At 40.8% G+C, this 18,271-nt stretch overlaps 1 long non-coding RNA gene across 1 annotated transcript in view; it reads left to right on the top strand.

The window, feature by feature from the left end:
- The window catches only part of LOC137848483 (uncharacterized), a 31,850-nt gene extending 26,658 nt beyond the window's left edge, over window positions 1–5,192 (top strand). The window contains exons 4-5 of the long non-coding RNA XR_011091381.1: window positions 2,006–2,137; window positions 3,040–5,192. This is a non-coding gene — a long non-coding RNA (uncharacterized lncRNA). The remainder of the gene's footprint in view (window positions 1–2,005; window positions 2,138–3,039) is intronic.
- Window positions 5,193–18,271: the final 13,079 nt, after the last annotated feature.

The following is an 18,271-nucleotide window of genomic DNA, read 5'->3' as shown; positions in this document are numbered from 1 at the left end:
CTGCATTTAACTCTTTGAGTTCAATGTGAGTTTAAAATAGGAGTGGCAATTGTGAAAGCTCCAGTACATGAGGTCACGAGTCAGGCAGAAAGGCTCATAAGAAAACTGTGATACTGTACTCAACTTTACAGGTTGGTAAACAGCTCATAGCTAACAGAAAACAAGTGATTGAAGCAACTTAATCTTACAAGGTTCAGTACATTTCCTCAATAACTGATCTTGTGGAGAAGATAAAACAGAGCTTCCTGGAGTCCAATTAAAAAAAAAAAAGATACACTCTAACATGGAAAATTATCATTTAAGGTAGAGATTAATATAAGAATTGTGAAGCTAGTAGGTAACAGGATAAAAATGAGGTTCTTTTGAATATGAGGTTAAATACCTGTTACGATGTTACAAAGTGTTTGAGTGGGCAGTTATGTACTCAGCAATCTTTGCACAAAAAGTGCAGAAGTGCATTTATGACAATTGTCTCAGGTGCAGAGCGAAGAAAAGCTGTCAGTAGAAGGGGTTCCAAGTGTCCTAAAGGAGTAGCCAAACAAGCATGATGTTACAGTATCAGAACCAAAACGGACTTAATCATAAAAAGTGCTAGATTAATAGCATAGGCACTGGTAAAAATCTCCGCTTTGAGTGACCAGCTTTGTACTTGAAAATGAGAGAGGGAGGGGAAGAGCAGCAATCATTGATCACAATATAGTCCTCAATCATGTATGAGAAGGCAAACAAATGATGATATAATAAACCAGAAATACTGTAAAACAGTGACAAAGACTTGCTGAGACTGCATGGGGATGTATGGAACATAAAATTTTAGTGCCTGTTAAACATAAAAAAAGCCTGCAGGTGTTGAGAAAGATGTTCAGGGACAACAAATATATTACAAGGTCATTTCCCTCTACCTGTGTTACTTCTATGTGTACTCAAGGTAAAGAGTGCTCTTGTTCTCTAAGAGGACAGTTCCTTATATGTGGATTTGTAATTGTTGTAAATCTTGTAACTCACTTCCTGTTCTTTCACTGTCACCCTGACCCTCAATGATCTTGTTTGGAGAGGTCTTTCAGAGCTCTTTTCCAATGGTGTCTTCTTTCTGAAAGTGGAAATTCAGTGTCCTTGGCATCTGCCAGAATGTTTCTTGTGCTGTTTCTAACTTTGGAGTCTAAAATATTTCCTGTGTACCAGGTAAATATGAGTGATATCAACAACCTCAAATTTAAATTAAGGTTCTGCAGTTATTTAAGAAGAAGATTTCAGGTTAAGACTAGGTGTGATGCTGAAATCTTTGGATCAAAACAAAGACAGGCCAATTAAGAAAGTTACATGAAAAATACATTAATCCACTACCTACAGTATGACCAGTGGTGTGGTGTGTGTGTGTGTGCGTGTGTGTATTTGCAGTGCAAGTAAAAGACATTCATTAGATTTCAAATCCTGTATTGGGTAGGAAAGGAAAAAAATTGCATTGAAAGAGAAGTTTACATGGGGAAGTCTTTGCCTCACAGAGCATCTCACTATTAACATTAAAAAAAATCAAAACATTGAAGTAGCTCTTCAACATTACTCAAATATGCAGCTAAGGCTGCCATGTGTGAATGTTATACCAAGAATTTCCATTACTACTGTTGTATATTAATCTTAATTTATGTGAAAACAATAGCTTCATTCCTAGCATAAACTTCATCTGTATTAAAAGCATATTGTACCTTACAGTGACAAAAAAGTGCTGTAACACTGTAACATGAGTTTATATACACTAATTCTGTGGGTTTTTTTTCCACCCTCACCTTTCCACATCTCTCCATTTCATGCACTTGCTTTCCAGGACACACACTAACTAGATTAAGTACATTATGGGATAAAACAATTAAGTTTTAGTTATAAATATATTGCATGCTGTTTTTTTCTTGAAGTACAGTTTTATTCCCTGTATATTTAAATCACATCCTCCTAAATTTGTATCCAGCCTTTCTGACCTTTTGTGTCTGTGTCTGCCTGATGCTCTTAGAGTGCTGACAGCAGGCTGCAATGCTACCCTACACCTAGTTTTGTGAAGAGTGGATGCATCCACTGAGAGAGTATGTCCTGTATCCAATCTGGCCACAGATTTGCTGGATCTCCGACACTTAAAAAAGCCCCGGTAAGTTCATTTCTACTGTGTTTCCACGAAGGGTCAAAGTAAAAGGATTGCAAAAAGTAATAAGGGGCTCTGTTCTGAGGTGTTCAAACCTTCTCACACCAAAGCCAGCTCCAAGCTGTGTGTAATTCATTGTATTTGTTTTTATAGGGATATCTTACTGAGGTATTGTGTACACAAGTCCATAACACTCAAGTATATTTTATTCAAATGCATCTTTCAAAAGGAGAGAAAAGGTGTGATGGACGAAATGTATGATTGCTAACAAGAGCTCACACAACTTTCAAAATGCGATGTGGCAGGCATCTCTTCACACACTGGGCAAATGGCACACGGTACCAGGAGACATTAGGTTTTTAAAAGTGAAGTTAAACTGATAAATTAGACCTCATTTATTGAACAGCAGTTACAGCCAATTGCCCAGGGAGTCATTTGACACCTTTGAAGACCCTGCTAACTTAATTGGTGATAGTTTGGGGGCTGAAGGAAACATTTAAGCCTGTAGCAGCAGGACACCGTGCAGCATGAAAATGGAGAAGACAGGCATTCTCACTGACAAGGGGAGTCATATATAGATTTTTGTGTCCATTGTTTTCGCTTATTTGTGTGTGTGCTTTACTCAGTCAATCAAATATAATTGACACCACTGGGTTCTGTTGTTTTGTGGATGACAGGAGCTAATGCAAGGGAAAAAAGCTGGAAGTAAACTTCCCCCTGAAAGGCTGTGTAAAGGTTTTTCCACCGGGCTTGTGACATTTTTTGCTCAATTGTATTAATTGATGTAGTGACAAGGCAGTTGGAAAGATGATGGATACTGATCACTACACTTTTCTTTTCTTTTTTTCTTTTTCTTTTTTTTTCTTTCCTTTTCCTTTTTTTTTTTTTTTTTTTTTTTTTTTTTTTAGGTATTTGGGCATTAACATAAACTCTGCTTTGTGTAAGCAGTAAGAATGCAGACAGTGAAAGTCTAAGGTGAAGGTTTAAGCACCTGCAGACTGAATTTATGGGACTCCACAGTCACAACTGGACAAGAGGTTGTCTTGGGACATACTTTTAGTTATGATACCCACGTTCCCACCCCTTTTCTGTTCATTTTTTTTCCCTGTTGTTGCAGCTCCCTAGATGTTTCAGATATTTGCACCAGCTCAAAGAAAATTTCCTGATGTTTTCCTGGATTTCCCTGTATCCTCAAATTCAGGTTGGAATCTTGATTGCATGAATGAAGAAGGAAAAGAGACCTTGGTTCCTATCCACAGTTAGTTAGTCAGTTGGCTCTCTCCCAGCTCTGCAAAGGACAAGTATGTGTGATGCCTGATTCAGGGCACAATATAGTAACTACCACATGCATTCCAGTGAGGATGCAGACAGAAATCATACACAAATTTATTATTCTGCCTCACGGTTTTCCATAGAGGACACTACAACACAACACATTCCCAGCAAAAGGAAATGTCCCCATGTACATCTGACTAAGTCCAGAGACATTGGGAATATGGCAACACAAGTGTAGCTTTGCATATAGATGCCAGATCTGGGCTAATACAGACATCAATCAGTTGGTTTCCTAAAGGGTGTCATCTCTGGAGTTTGCTCAGTATGTAAATTTTTTAATCATAATCTTAGTGTTTTTTTTTTGTTTTGTTTTGTTTTGTTTTTCTGAAAAGACACCAACATCAATTCCTTGCTTGTGGACTTTCATTAAATTGGGGTGGCTAAAAAGGGGGGTTTGTAACAGTCTAGACTACTAAAGGAGAAAGTCTGAGTCCTCGACACAAAAAAAGAAAGTACACCTGTGAATCAACATTAGGGGGAGCATAGGTATTGTCTATGAACACACAGATTAAGTGAATATTGAACCGGTCATATTCTTCCATTTAGTCCTTGTCTATAGTCATGGTTCCTAGCTTGGGATGATTAATGCATTCCATGCATTAATCTCCTAATTAGAAACCTCCCTTTAAGTGTCCTGCCTTCTTCTGCTGGATACTATTACCTATCATCAGCTTAAGACCTGCAGATAAGAGGGGATATTGTCAAAGAAAACTCTCTCTAGAAACCTCATCCAGATACATAGTTTTGTTAAGAAAATTCAGGCAAATTCAGGAAAATCAAGGCATATTTTTTTTCAAAAAGGAATGTACCCATGGGTGACACTATGCCATAAGTATTTTCTTAAGCAACTTGAAAGAATTGTGCCTACAATTTAGGTGATCTGAAATCACTTTCTCCTGCTCCACTGACATTGCATATGATGGCGGCAATTTAGGATGAAAGTCACAAAAGAACATCTTGCTCCTTCTAGAAATCCTCAGTATAAAACAAAACACTCTTTTCATTCCCACAAGGCAAATAAAAAGATACACTTTCACAAAAACAAACAAACAAACAAAAACTGGCTATGTTTTGGTGCAAGTTAACCAGAAAGAAATATGTGGAAGGAAGAGACTCAGCTCCATCCTTCTTGTTGAGCTAGGAGGCGTCTCTTGCAGCCAGGCCTGTAGCTGGGTAAATTTCCTTTTGTCAGATTTCTAACTCTGTTCTTTTCACACAGTGCACCTTGGTGGTACAGTGCCTCACAAGAAATGGTACCTGGTTCACTGCCCTCTTCTCTCTGACATGGGACACAGTTTTGAACTTGGTCTCAGGGAAGCATCATGACCCCAGGGCTGTGGGATGCCAGAGGAAGGTCCTTGTATGTTCTCATGTTGGAGCTGTTTCAGGAGTGGATCTGGCCAGTGTCAAGCCTGGCTTCTGCTGTTGGTGGCTGTGGGAAGTAATTCTCTTTACTAAGCGGTGAGAAGTTTAGTGCCAGGACTTGTCTAATAGTGCAGGTACTTAAGGGTTTTATGGTGGACACATGAGAGTCTGGATACTCTGTCTTTTTGTATCTGAAGACAGCAAAATTATTGTTCCTGTATAGTCATAAATCCCCAGGGAAAGTGTGAAAAGGGGGAAATCATTGTTACCTTCTGATTTCAGGCTTCCCAGACCTTTTCCTTTGGACTTTTTGGTGCACCTGATAAGTATCTCTGACTTGTGTGCCTGGTGATGTGCCCAGTGTGTAACGTGTAATGTGTGAAACAATCAGGTCTCCTGAAAGGCCAGATATCTTTGGGTGGGAGGTGGGGGGGGGGAAATGTGGTAAGGCTATAAAATGGGGCCAAGGGATACCTGAACTCCTTCAGCTCCCCAGCACATCCTGCACTCTACCCAAAGGATACCAGGCACCCCTCCAAACCTCATAGCCAAGTGGACAGTGAGCATCACAGGGATAAGAAATGTCTCCCAGTGGCTGCTGAAATCACTGAATGTTCTCTACATACAAGAAAATACTGGGATATAGGCTTAAGCTTAGAGGCTCACAGAAGGAAAAGTGTCACATTTGTGAGAAAGAAATTTTCTTGCCCTTGTAGAAACTCACAAATTATAAGGAAACCAAACCTCAACATCTTGAATCAAGACATGAAACTTAAAATGTTAACCTGACAAAGAAAGAAACTGCTTTGAGACTTTTAAATTTTATGCCAAAAGACTATTTAACTTGTCTTCCATATTCAGCTGTAGTATGATGTGGAGAACATGATTTTCCTAGAACAATATACCCACTACACAGAGGAATCAAATCTAGAATTCAGTTCTTCCGGAGCTAACGTACAGCACTGTTCTCTGAAACATACTGTTACCACAAGCTGCTGATTCTACCAGGGAATCAGCACATCACTTGTATTAGCAAATAAGCAGAGAGCTTTTAAAATGCATAAATAGAACCAAGCATTTTCTGCTGCCAGAAAAAGCAACACACATCTGAAAATGGGGATTTCTTGCACATGTAATGAAACAGGTAATGCTTTCTGTTACATCCCCTTTGAGGTCCAGCAGTACAGGTCTCTAAAGCTAAAGACCTATACAGAAAATATAATTTGGACATCCACAGGTGAAATGGAGCATACAACTTCATTTTTTTCCCCTTTAAACCCACTACTGGTATCACCCTGGCACTGACCTTACTAATGCCATCATCTTCCAAAATTTCATCATAAATATTCCAGGTTATGTGTCTGTCATGTGTCTGTGTCAAGAGCATGGCCTGGCATCACTGAAAAAATTTGTCGGTGGATATTTTGGTTGATTTCTAACAGGAGAGTTTTGTTCCACACAGCCCTTGTATGAGCAGAGAAAGCAAGCTATTTTCAGACTTTCCTGAAACTGAAATAGCTTCATGTTAGTACAAACAGTGTGAAACAAATGTACAGACACTCCCCCCTGCAGATGTTTTTAATTTTCTGGTTAAATCTCTCAATGTAATTATGACAGTGTGGGAAACTTTGGCAACAGTGGGTGAGTTTGTAGTTAACATCCTTTCTGTGCTTCATTATGAATTTGGAAATACTCCTCTGTGATGGGAAGATAAAATCCAGTATAGCCTGGGAGTTGTAGATCTGGAATCAGCTTTCTCTCCATAGTGAAATGAGTATTGTTTTCAAACAAAACCAAGAAAATTGAAGGTGAGTAGTAGTATTTCTTGTTGAGGCTATGAACATCCTAAATTAAACTTCATGATTTTTTTTTTTCAGTTATTCTTTTCTTGTCTGCATGGCAATTACTTACGTCCTCAAGATAAACAACAATGGAAAGCCCAATGCAAATTGAAAAAAATAAATAATGGAATGAAGACTGAATTCATTCAAAGTAAAATGTTTCCCAAAGTATTCCATAATCAATCATCTGTGGGAACAGTGATGCCTTTAGTAAAGATCACTAATGCATGATACAGCTCATCATTCAATTTACCATCCATCTGTTGAAAGAAATCCATGCATGGTTAATTATTATTCTTCCTGAAGTATGCTGAATGCTTTGCAGAAGACATAGACAAACATGACTTCTATCCAAGTGGCTTACAGTCTATGCTTCAGCTGTACCACAATAAATGTGATGAAAATAAAGACAGCTATGGGTGTAACCCAGTATAAAAATACAAATGTGTGAATCTTCACTGTAGAATTGAGATATTGTATTATTTTCTTCCAAAGTGCAGTCTCATAGTAATGTTGGTCCCTTCATACGAAGTCCTAACATGTATTCTTTTCAGAAGCATATTGAATACTGATCAAACATTTTTTATTTTCATTCTGTAAATTCTCTGACAGTATCCTTTGGATGTTTATAATACCTATGTCATAACAACATGCAGATGATTTATGTGTATGTTAGATAACATGTTAGATAACTACAAGTCTATCTACAATTGTATTTCAATGCTGCTTTACCTATATGTATATGCAAGTGTATGCTTGTTATTTGGGCAAAGCGAGGTTTATCTGTTTATCCAGCTGTCACGTTTTACACAAGCAGAAAAGCTAGAGTTATTTTTTAGAGAAACCTGATGCTTCTGATGTGGCATGTTCAGAGACAGCTCTTCCATGTACAGACATGCACCAAATCCAAGTGCACATGCCAAGTCAACTCATGGCAGTTTGTGCTACTCTTTTCAGGTCTCTGATAGGTAATTTTGTCTTAAGCTACACTAGAATCCTGACTCATGCATAGTGAAATCATGGATGCACAGCAAGTGGAGGGCTTATGTCAAGACAGGGAAGAATGAAGCAGCTGTACCTTCGGTGCCCTTCAGATCATTAGTGCCTGGTGGATTATCTCAACCACCACAGCAATGCTTCTTCAGTTTCGCACGGCTGAATGTGGTCCTAGAGGTAACTTTCTTGCATCAAATAGTGTGGGACCTTGTTTTTTAAACACCTTCATTACTGAGATGCCTCTGTAATTAGGCTTATCTAATAGAGTTTATCAGGAAGTAGTGTCCTTTTCTTCTTTGCAATTAGCATCTTAATTCCTCACATTAACTCGATATTTTAATAAGGCTTCAAAAGATCTCAGTATGGAGAGTGCATCAACGAAGTAAGCAACATTTTAACAAGTAGCATGTACAAAACATTTTGCGCATGTGGAGCCCATTACGTGTATGCATTACTTTTGATAACGTCTTGGATTAATTACTCTGCAAGCAGCATACCTGCAGTATAAAATTCTGTATTTTGACAAATTTAATATCTGCAGCCCATCAGAGCACTTCATTTCCAGTTTTTCACCCAGAGACAAGGCAGGTGCTTGGATGTATATGCAAGTATGTTAGATGGGCCTCAAATTAATGCAAACAGGTGCCAACATTTATTGTAAAATCAGAACATTCTTTGGTAAATAAATAAAAGATTATTTTCTGTACGGATCTCATGACACTTTTGTACTAAACTTAAACTAAAAAAGTCAAGGCTGAACAGTGAAATTTAGTAATGTAGAGAGGGGTCAGGAAATATAGAATGAAGTAGAGCCTCTAAGTGAATTGTCATACTACTGCTTTTGCTGAATGTATGCAAATGGCATATAGGTCTAAACTTTGTGTAATCACAATGTGTATGTGTACACTTGCATTTGCTAAGTAGGATGAATTTTTCAGCTGATTTAAACCAGCATATTGGATCAATGCTGTTAGTGTTTTACATCAGTGGAGAATGCTGCCTGTACTATGCAGCTGGCATGCTAAAATAAAAAGCTAGGTTTTTCTTGAACTTGCTACTAGGCTTGCCACAGTGGGAGGCAGAACTGGTGGACACATCCCATTTAGCAGTTTCATAGGTGAGTGAAAATGTAGTGTACGAGAAATATTTGACACCAGATGTGGTTGGATTCATGTAACAGACACAACATTTGTATGGTTCACTCTAGCTTTGACACCTGCTCTTCACCAACCCAGTGTGATTGTGCCTGCATGTTGGAGTGAAGCTGACGGCATCCTTGCAGGCCCTCCAGGGGCCTGTGCTATTACTTTCCACAGTAATAGATGAAAAACGAGCACAGCAAACTGTTGGTGTGGTTATCCAAAGTTCATTTTCTCTTTCTGTTTATTGTCCTGCAATTGTTTCTTTAACCCTCTCTATTGATCTAGGGAGGGAAGGCTTAGTGCTATGCCACAGTCACCTGCTCCTTAGGGAAAGAATAAATGATCCCAGAAAAGAAGGGGGAGAAAGAAGGGGGAAAAAAAAAAAAGAAAGAAAGAAAAAAAAAACACATACTGAAGATTGACTGGCTGGCTGGGGGCCCTAGTGGATTCCTTCTTACACCAGAGCATCATTTAAGTCTATGTTCTCCCATCTACCTTGTTTGCAGTAAATAGCTGCCCATTATGTCAGGTCAGGCAAGCGCTGTGGCGTCACAGCTCAGCAGCCGTGATCAGCTTGCCAAGCATGCAGGGGACAGCCTCTGGGGAGCAGGCACATGTGTCAAGTTCTTGAGCTGTCAAGGCTCAAAGCGACAGTTTATCTGGAGGGTTTAAAACATCCTTGCGAAGTTTCCCCTTCCTTCCTTCCCCCCTCCCCTTGTTGACAATCTGCTTGAAAGAAGACAGATGCTGGAGCAGTTTTCTTTAGACTTGCTTTAATTCCACAAGGTGCAATACACCAAATGCAATTCTGCCCGTTGTTTAAAAGGCCACGTTGAGGAGCAAGGCATGTAGCCGGGGAGGGAAGAGGCGTTCCCTTGTGCTAGCATAAATATTTCCAGATAAGTTTGATGCTGACATTGTGTCATCCTTATGTGCATTGCCCACAATAAATGCACTACATTAAAGTTCCTAGAGCAAACAAAGAATTGTGGCTGAGATGACGTTTTTCAATCCACTCTTCAACCGCATTTAGTTGAATATTTTATAGCCTTTTAACATAGCACCAAGTACTCAATGTGACATATTTTTCTCTTAGATCATTCTAGGCTAACAACACAATAGGATTGTCTGTGGATTTGTTTGCATTAAAATAAGATTTATCTTGTAAACAGAGCTGAATTGCTTAGGACAGCGTATCTTACAATGCCAGTTTCATATTACTGCCACCTTCACAAGATGATTCTGCTCATGGTACAAATCCAGAGCCATTTTTTAGTAAATATCACCTTTAAAAAAAATAGAAGAAGACGAAGACGAAGACGAAGAAGAAGAAGAAGAAGAAGGAGGAGGAGGAGGAGGAGGAGGAGGAGGAGGAGGAGGAGAAAGAGGAGGAGGAGGAGGAGAAGGAGGAGGAGAAGGAGGAGGAGAAGGAGAAGGAGAAGGAGGAGGAGAAGGAGGAGGAGAAGGAGGAGGAGGAGGAGGAGGAGGAGGAAGTTTTTCTATACTGTCTTTGCACTTTGTCATCCTCTGACAACAAGGAAGCACATTTTCACTCCAAGAAAACTTTTTTTGTTTTTGTTTACCTTTTGATACACATGAAAGATACTTTCTATATTAGCTTCCTAAGTTGCACCTACATGAAGCGAGGAAGCCGTCAGGCCATCTTCTGTCTTCTTACTATGCTCTCCTACTGTCTTCTGCAAACATTATCCAGGCAGCCATTAATAGCAAATCTTCCTTGGAGACCCTCCTGTCATTTGCCATCTTCACAGAATAAAAGAAATTATAGAAGTAATGAAGAAAAAGTGGAATGTCTCTCTCCGAACACTGTCATTTCTACGTTTGATTTCCTTTAATAGTTGCCTTTCTCCATCAGAAGTTTAGAAGAGTTCCCAACAGAAGAAGCATAGCTCAAGCCAGAAATTGACAGAAAGGTGCGTCAGGTTTCTTCTGATGCAGTCTCAGTTCTTCAGACATGTTAAGGAATGCCCCTGAGCTGCCTGCAGACACAACTGATCAAACGCTTTGGGCTTCCACATAGACACCTTCAAACTCGGGGCCAGCAACCTGGTCTGCATGGCATCCTCACTTCTCTGTATGGTTTTCCAGTGCAGTTCTTGATGCATACAAAACAAAAAGGCACTGGTTAGTCCTTCCTCTAACAGGTAACCAGTCAGACCTGGAGTTAGTATCATGACCCAATGTTAGCTCTCCTGGATTTACATTGTCCAGAAGATGCAGTTGCAGTCAGGCTGGAAAGCCTCTTGTCAGAGAAGCCATCTGACTAATCAGAGAGGTCTGTTATGACATCTATCCATACTTTAGTATCCATTCCTTCAGAAGGAAAATGTTCATAATGAGCATACATGTATTTGCAAGAGATCGGCTGATGGCTGAACTTCTTCATGGAAGCTCCTTGCTAAATGCCTTCATGTTGCCATGGTGTATTCAAAAGACTCCTACGATTTTCTTCGGATTTCCGCACAGTCAGAAAAAAATAATAATAATTATGCTGGCCCTGTTAGCACTAGCAGTGACATCAAGTCCGTTTCTCTGGTCTAGACAGTTTCCTGTGCCTCTCTCAGATTTCTTAAACGTGTTACGTTAGCTATTGCATCCAAACCTGAGCTGACAGGTTAGTTACTGCCAGGAGGGCACTATTAATCTCACTCAGACACAGCCTTACAGTAGCACTAAGCTCTACATGTATGGCCTGCTCTGTGCTGAACTTGTGGCATGTACAGCCTGGAACTGAAGAAAAGGAAGCCCAGCCGCTGTGGTATAAGTAATCTTTCTTTTCCCAGAAAATCAGCAGGCCATTTAGATAATTTTTATAGCAAAAATTGTTGCAGATCAAGTGTCACAATTTATTTATCACTTGGTTGCTCTGCAAGTCTGAGACATTCCCTCTATTTTTGCCTGGCTGCTTACCAGCCACTGGCCAAGGCGCAGAGCGGGTACATGTGGAGCTCTTTTGGATCTGTAAACTGGGCCAGTATGTCACGGCACAGAAATGACAAAAAGTAAGGTTTCCATCCTGGAAGGCAAACTTCCACAATAAAAGAAACAGAAAAGTAAACTCTTCAGCAGTAAAATTTTACTCGCAATGCAAGTACATACACTGATATTTGGGCTCTTCAAGCCTATTCTTAAGGCATACAACTAGATGATGCATTTGGCATCATAGAATTTTTGAACACATGATGCACTATGCAAACTTGCAGTTATTTCAACAAGGATATTCAGCAAAAATGTTGTGTTTTTTTGTTGTTGTTGGCTGTTTGTTTGTTTTTCTTATGTGTTTTTCACTTGTGCCTCCATGGAGAGGAATGGTTATTCATACCACATTGGAAAGCAGGAATTTGATGATAGAAATTGCAAAGTACTACAGTGACTGATGAATACAGATTTTAAAATATTTTTCCTATCACATTGAAATCAATAACCTTGATACATTTCCTCACAACTAACATGATTCCAAAGTCACCATTTGTTCTGTCTCTTTTGTGTCTTCCAATAAATTGAGAAAGTGGTAAGGTTAACTGTCTTACATGGCATTCAGATTTACTTTTCACAGTGGCCTTGCACACAGCAATCCATGACCATGCCTTTTGAAGGAGCTCTTTTCTACCATATTGTGGAGGCTTTGAAAGATCTATTGCCATCATTAGAAAGCCTTTCTCAACTTTGAAATGTGTTTTTAAGAAGATGTATTTAATCTTAAATAGCAAAACTGTATGGATTTGGTTTTCTCCACTAAATTTCAAGATTTCAGAGATAGTAACAGAGCTCAGGATAACACTGTTAGGATTCTGTTAGTGCCCTACTTGTTACAAGGTCCAGTGGAAACTTGCTAAACCATCGTTTAGGATATCAAGACTCTATACATTTCAGAAATGCTCAGAATTATAACTAGGAAGCATTTCAATTCATAAAAAGCAAGCTGTAGCCAGGAAAAGAGGATTTATCAGAATGACATCTTAAAGTGATTTTTGCTGTTAAAATGCATCAAAATGAGTAACTGAGCCATACTATTGCTATTCAAGGAAAAATTTACCTAGTGATTAGAAAATGTCATTAAAAAGAAAATGATTGGCTGTAAAAGTCTTTCCCTGATAAAATGTGTTGACCTAAATGATATTCCTCAAAGGTAAGTCAGAGTGTTATGTGATGTTCTCTTATCGATTGTTGATTCTGTGTGTACCTCTGGGAACAGAAACCACAAAGAAATGTTTTGAAAGGAAAAAGAGTGACCTTTTCTATGGAGGCATTTTAATACTATGTGATGCTGAAATAACTAACTGAAAGTTTAACAAAGGTGTGGGGGGGATTTTTCTGAAAAAGTAGGCATTTTTATATATTCAGAATGAAATCAGAGTCAAAGTACAGCAGATGCTATCTGCTCTGTCAGCTATAACTTCAAACCAGCACTTTAAATTCATGCACTAATATTGGAGAGGTAATCTAAAGTGGGATTTATTTTATTTATTTATTTATTTATTTTGCATAGAAAGTGTAAAAACACTCTCCTGGAGGACAATAAACTGTCATATCACCCTCTGTGTTGAGAACAGTAATTTCTGCAGTAAGGTTTTGCAATCCTTTTATATCACAATATATATATAGATACTTTCCAAGGTTTGATATTTCAGCCAAAGCTAGTGATATTGTTTATTAGCCAAGGTTCTGCAGTCTCATATCCTTAAAAGAAGAGGCTTGGTAGATGCTATAAGAGTGGAAGGAAATTAAACTACTTTTATGTAACTGAAATAACTCAAAGATCATGACTACTTTTAGTGCAATATTTGAATCATGTTACTGGAAAGCTTATTTCTGGCCATCTGTCAGGCTGACTTATATATGCTCAGTTATATACAAGGCTTACAGGGAGTACCATGTGACTTATTCTTCATCAGTTTCTTTATGGTCTGAAGAGAACTAAACAATTCATCCTAAGCCTAATGTATTCCAAATCCCAAGAGGAAGAGGGAGGGTAAGTGTGGATCTATAGAGGGTTATGACCTTTAAGAGAACTCCAATTACAGGTACGGTGGGTAATTTCTCTTGGATCTTTACATTCCTAGAGACTAAGTAGTTACTATTCTTGTGTTCAAGATACAGCTATATAAACTTACATATATCATGAAAGTATTCCTAAACATTTTAACTAGAATATATTTTGTACATGGTATTCATGAGTCACAGGAACAGTTTAATACTGAAAATCAAACAATGCAGAATGGAAATAACGAGGCACTTATACTAGAAAGAGTTTTTGTGGCATAGTGCAAATATAAATATATTTTGTTTAGACAGGATATTCCATCTGTATTTTGTATCTTGTTATTACTAATTTATAGTAGTCATAAAGCTGAGTAAACTGAGATTAGTAGCTAGTATTAAGAACTAAATCTAGAGTTGGGATGCCAAGTCTTAACTGGGGATAGGAGGCCAGAGGCTTAATCTTCACCTTTTCTTCCAAGGAAACCAGAATTCTCATTTTTATTTTATTTTTTTATTAGTCTTAGAGAGTTGATTAAACTGTTTCCAGGTACTTAACTTTCTTGACTTTTTTTTAAATCCTTTCTGAAATTAGAAATGAAGTATGGAGAAATGTGCAATATCACCAATCCATTCCTGGACAGGAAATCAGAGTAGGCAAGCATTCAGCTCAGTCTTTGTAGCTACCTTGCAGTGATATCAAAGGGATACACAAGCAGATTTTTTCCTCTCCAAAACTGGATAACAGATTTGCTCACTTTTATAGTTATTGTTTGTGTGAATTTACCCACTCTTTAGTTTACCTCTGCTCCCCAACAGCATTTGAAACCAGGTAAGATACCTCATTTCTGCCATGAGTTGGAACAATGACTTTTCCTTTGGATCAAGTTTTATAAAAACTCTGAAATTACATTTTGGTAATTTATGCTACTCTACCTAATGACACACAAATTAACCTCGCTGTGACTGAAGATGTTTTAATTTTAATGTACAGAGGATGAGACAATAGAAACACTGTGCAACAAAGGAGAGGAGGAAATATCTCTGGTGCAGAATGTGGACTGTAGGTCTGCCTGCCCAGCAGATCAGCATGCACCACAAGTTAGAGTATGCCAGCATCCATCAGAACTCAGCAAAGTGGATACTTCAACAGAAAAGGCAAGTGGGAAAGGACACTGAGCAGATGGCTTGTGACATTTTCTCCCCCCTCCACCCCCCCAAAACAAAAAAAATATGGCATAGCTCTGAGTGGGCAGTATGGGGACTGAACTCTGGCTAGAAGAGAAATCATCTTTTTTCTGCATTTAAATATTCCACAAAAACAGTAGGGAGCCTGTCAAACTTGGAAGCATTGTCCTTCCAAAAATCAGATTAGGCAATTCCTTCACAATTCGTTAATGGATAGGACTGTAAAGAACAGAACTTTTCCATACTTGTGCAAGCCCAGCATGTTAAATAAGAGAGCAAATCTGATGTTACCCTGTGTTTCTTCTTCATTCCCATGGCACGGGGAATTCTTCTATTTGTTAGCACTGTTCCTTCTTTCTTATGGAGAATCTGGCTTCAGGGCGGTAAGAGGAAACTGAATATCTGGCAAAGGAGAGCACTGCAGAGGAAAGCAATGCTTTGGTACTAGTCAGGAATTTTCCCAGCATCTCCAGAGCTTTCTTGGGTTGAAGAGATGGATCAGGACAGCAGCTTCATACCTGGCCAATTCTTCAGGTTCTTTTCTTCCATAACCAGTCTGTTTGTAATTATAAGACATGAATTCAGACAGGAGCACAGCCAACAATGCCATAGTCCAGTACTCAAACCTGATGCATTTTCTATCACTAGAGCATCCACTCAATGGATAATGGATATCCTGGAATGGATACATCCACTCCAGGATAGCAAACTTCTCAATTACTCCTTCACTTCCCTTCATATTCAGTCCCTAGGTTTCAGGATTGCAAAACCACCAACGTGTTACCAGTGTTGGTACTCCATCCCTGATCATAGAATCACAGAATGTTTTGGGTTGGAAGGGACCTTCAAGACCATCCAGTTCCAACATCCCTGCCATGGGTAGGGACACCTCCTGCTTGACCAGGTAGCCCAAAACCCCATCCAGCTGTCCTTGAGCACTTCCAGGGATGGGGCATCCACAGCTTCTCTGAGCAATTTGTTCCAATGCCTAAACACCGTCAGAGTAGATAAGTTCTTCTTTCTATCTAATCTAAATCTACCCACATTTAGTTTCAAGCCCTTACCCCTTGCCCTATCCCTACACTCCCTGATAAAGGAGATATGGAAGCAATGTAGAGCAGACAAATTAGAGTACTGTGTCTTTATTGCGTGCAGAGGAAACTGGGGTGGAGCAGCTCTTAATGGTGTCCCAAGGCCCAGGCTGCTTTGCACAAGCAAGAAGAGCTGAGCACATGGTAGCAAGGCAAGACCCCGAGCTCTCTTCTTCTTCCAGGGCTCTGGTAGGAAAAAAAGTGAGCAGGAGAGCATGGGGGCACAAGAAGGACATCGAGGTGCTTGAGCGAGTCCAGAGAAAGGCGACGGAGCTAGTGAGGGGCCTGGAGAACAAGTCCTATGAGTAGCGGCTGAGGGAGCTGGGCTTGTTCAGCCTGGAGAAGAGGAGGCTCAGGGGCGACCTTATTGCTCTCTACAGATACCTTAAAGGAGGCTGTAGTGAGGTGGGGTTTGGTCTATTCTCCCACGTGCCTGGTGACAGGACGAGGGGGAATGGGCTTAAGTTGCACCAGGGGAGGTTTAGGTTAGATGTTAGGAAGAACTTCTTTACCAAAAGGGTTGTTAGGCACTGGAACAGGCTGCCCAGGGAGGTGGTGGAGTCACCATCCCTGGAAGTCTTCAAAAGACGTTTAGATGTAGAGCTTAGGGATATGGTTTAGTGGGGACTGTTAGCGTTAGGTCAGAGATTGGACTCGATGATCTTGAGGTCTCTTCCAACCTAGAAATTCCATGATTTCTGTGATTTCTGTGAGTGCTGCAAGAGCAGCCAGCAGTGGTATAGTCCAAGGTGCTCACCAAAAACCCTGGCAAGGGGCCATGCTCCATGATACGAAAGAGAAAGACGAAAACCCCTGGGGACCTGTGCCAATCTGCCATGGGGAAAAATTCCTTCCTGACCCCAGTGAGCTGGCAATCAGTTGCTCCCTGAGCATAGAAACAAGACCTGCCAGCGGTTCCTACATGTTGCTGCAGCCAAGAGCCCTGCCTCAGCCCTTTCTTCCCTCCAGCTGGAGCCATCTCAGGGGCCCCTATGAGTGCCAAGAAGCCACTGTCCTGATGGCTGTGGGAGGAAAGCATCCTCTGTGGGTGGCAGAGCACCACTGGTGGCTCTGAAGCTTCACAGCAAGGCACTGGCAGTGGTATTGCTTGCAACGACTTTGCAACCCCTTTCTTACAGCTGCTGCCACTGGCTGCAGAGGGGGGATGATGGTGACCACCTCTGCTCCCATAGTTCCAAGAAGGCATTTCCCAGGGCTTTGCAGGCCACCAAGTCCATCCTTTAACAAGGCTATCCAGCCCTAGGCCCCTCCTGAGGGTAGCTGTTGCTGTTCTCAACTTACCACATGCTTGTGTCCATTTTCCAAAGGGAGCTTGCTGGGAGCTGTAAGTGGAGCAAAGAACCTCCAGAGGATGCTCCAAGCTCCAGTTTTTGTCCTTTAGCCCCTTCCACCCCTTCTGCAGGCTCCTCCAAGGCTTGCTCTCTGATATCATGGGGCTGGCCCCAAGCCAGCCTTATCCCCATGGCCAAGGCTGGCAGGCTTGCAGGGGGACACAGCCTCTTGTATCCTGCCCTGGGCCACTGTGAATGGCAGCACTTTAATACGCAGGTGCCAGAGCCCTGCCATAGCCCTAAACACCACTTTGGGGCCCAGTGGGTTCCTGAGGAGAGTGAAGGTCCTGGGGGCTGCTGTCCCCAACAGGGCATGAGAGGCTGTATAGTAGCCCGATGCCAAAGCACCTGGGGCTTTTGCTCCACCACAAGTTGAAGCAGTGTTGACAGGAGTGCACTCTGGCAGCCCAAAAAACCAAGCGTATCCTGGGCTGCATTAAGGCCAGGAGAGCAAGCCAGTGGAGGAGAGGGCTTTTCCTGCTCTCCTCTGTGCTGGTGTGGGCCTCATCTTGAGTCCTGTGTGCAGCTTGGAGTGCCACAAGGGAGGAAGGACATCAAGCTCATCGAGTGTTTCCTAAGGAGGGTCAGGGAAAGGCTTCGAGTGCAAGAGGCAAGAGGAGCAGCTGAGGCCACTCGATTTATACAGCTTCAGGAAGAGAAGGCTGAAGGGTGTCTTCCCTGTGCTCTCCAGCTTGCTGAGGGGGAGCAAAGGGGCAGGTGCCCATCCCTTCTCTCAGATGCCCAGGGCTAGAACAAGACCCACTGCAATAGCAGGAAGCTGCCTCCTGACCAGCTCCTCCCTGACAGGTTCCTCCCTGACAGGCCTATT

This window comes from Anas acuta, chromosome Z, assembly GCF_963932015.1.
Source record: "Anas acuta chromosome Z, bAnaAcu1.1, whole genome shotgun sequence".
Taxonomy (NCBI): Eukaryota; Metazoa; Chordata; class Aves; order Anseriformes; family Anatidae; genus Anas; species Anas acuta.
This window is presented reverse-complemented; position numbering and strand designations above follow the sequence as displayed.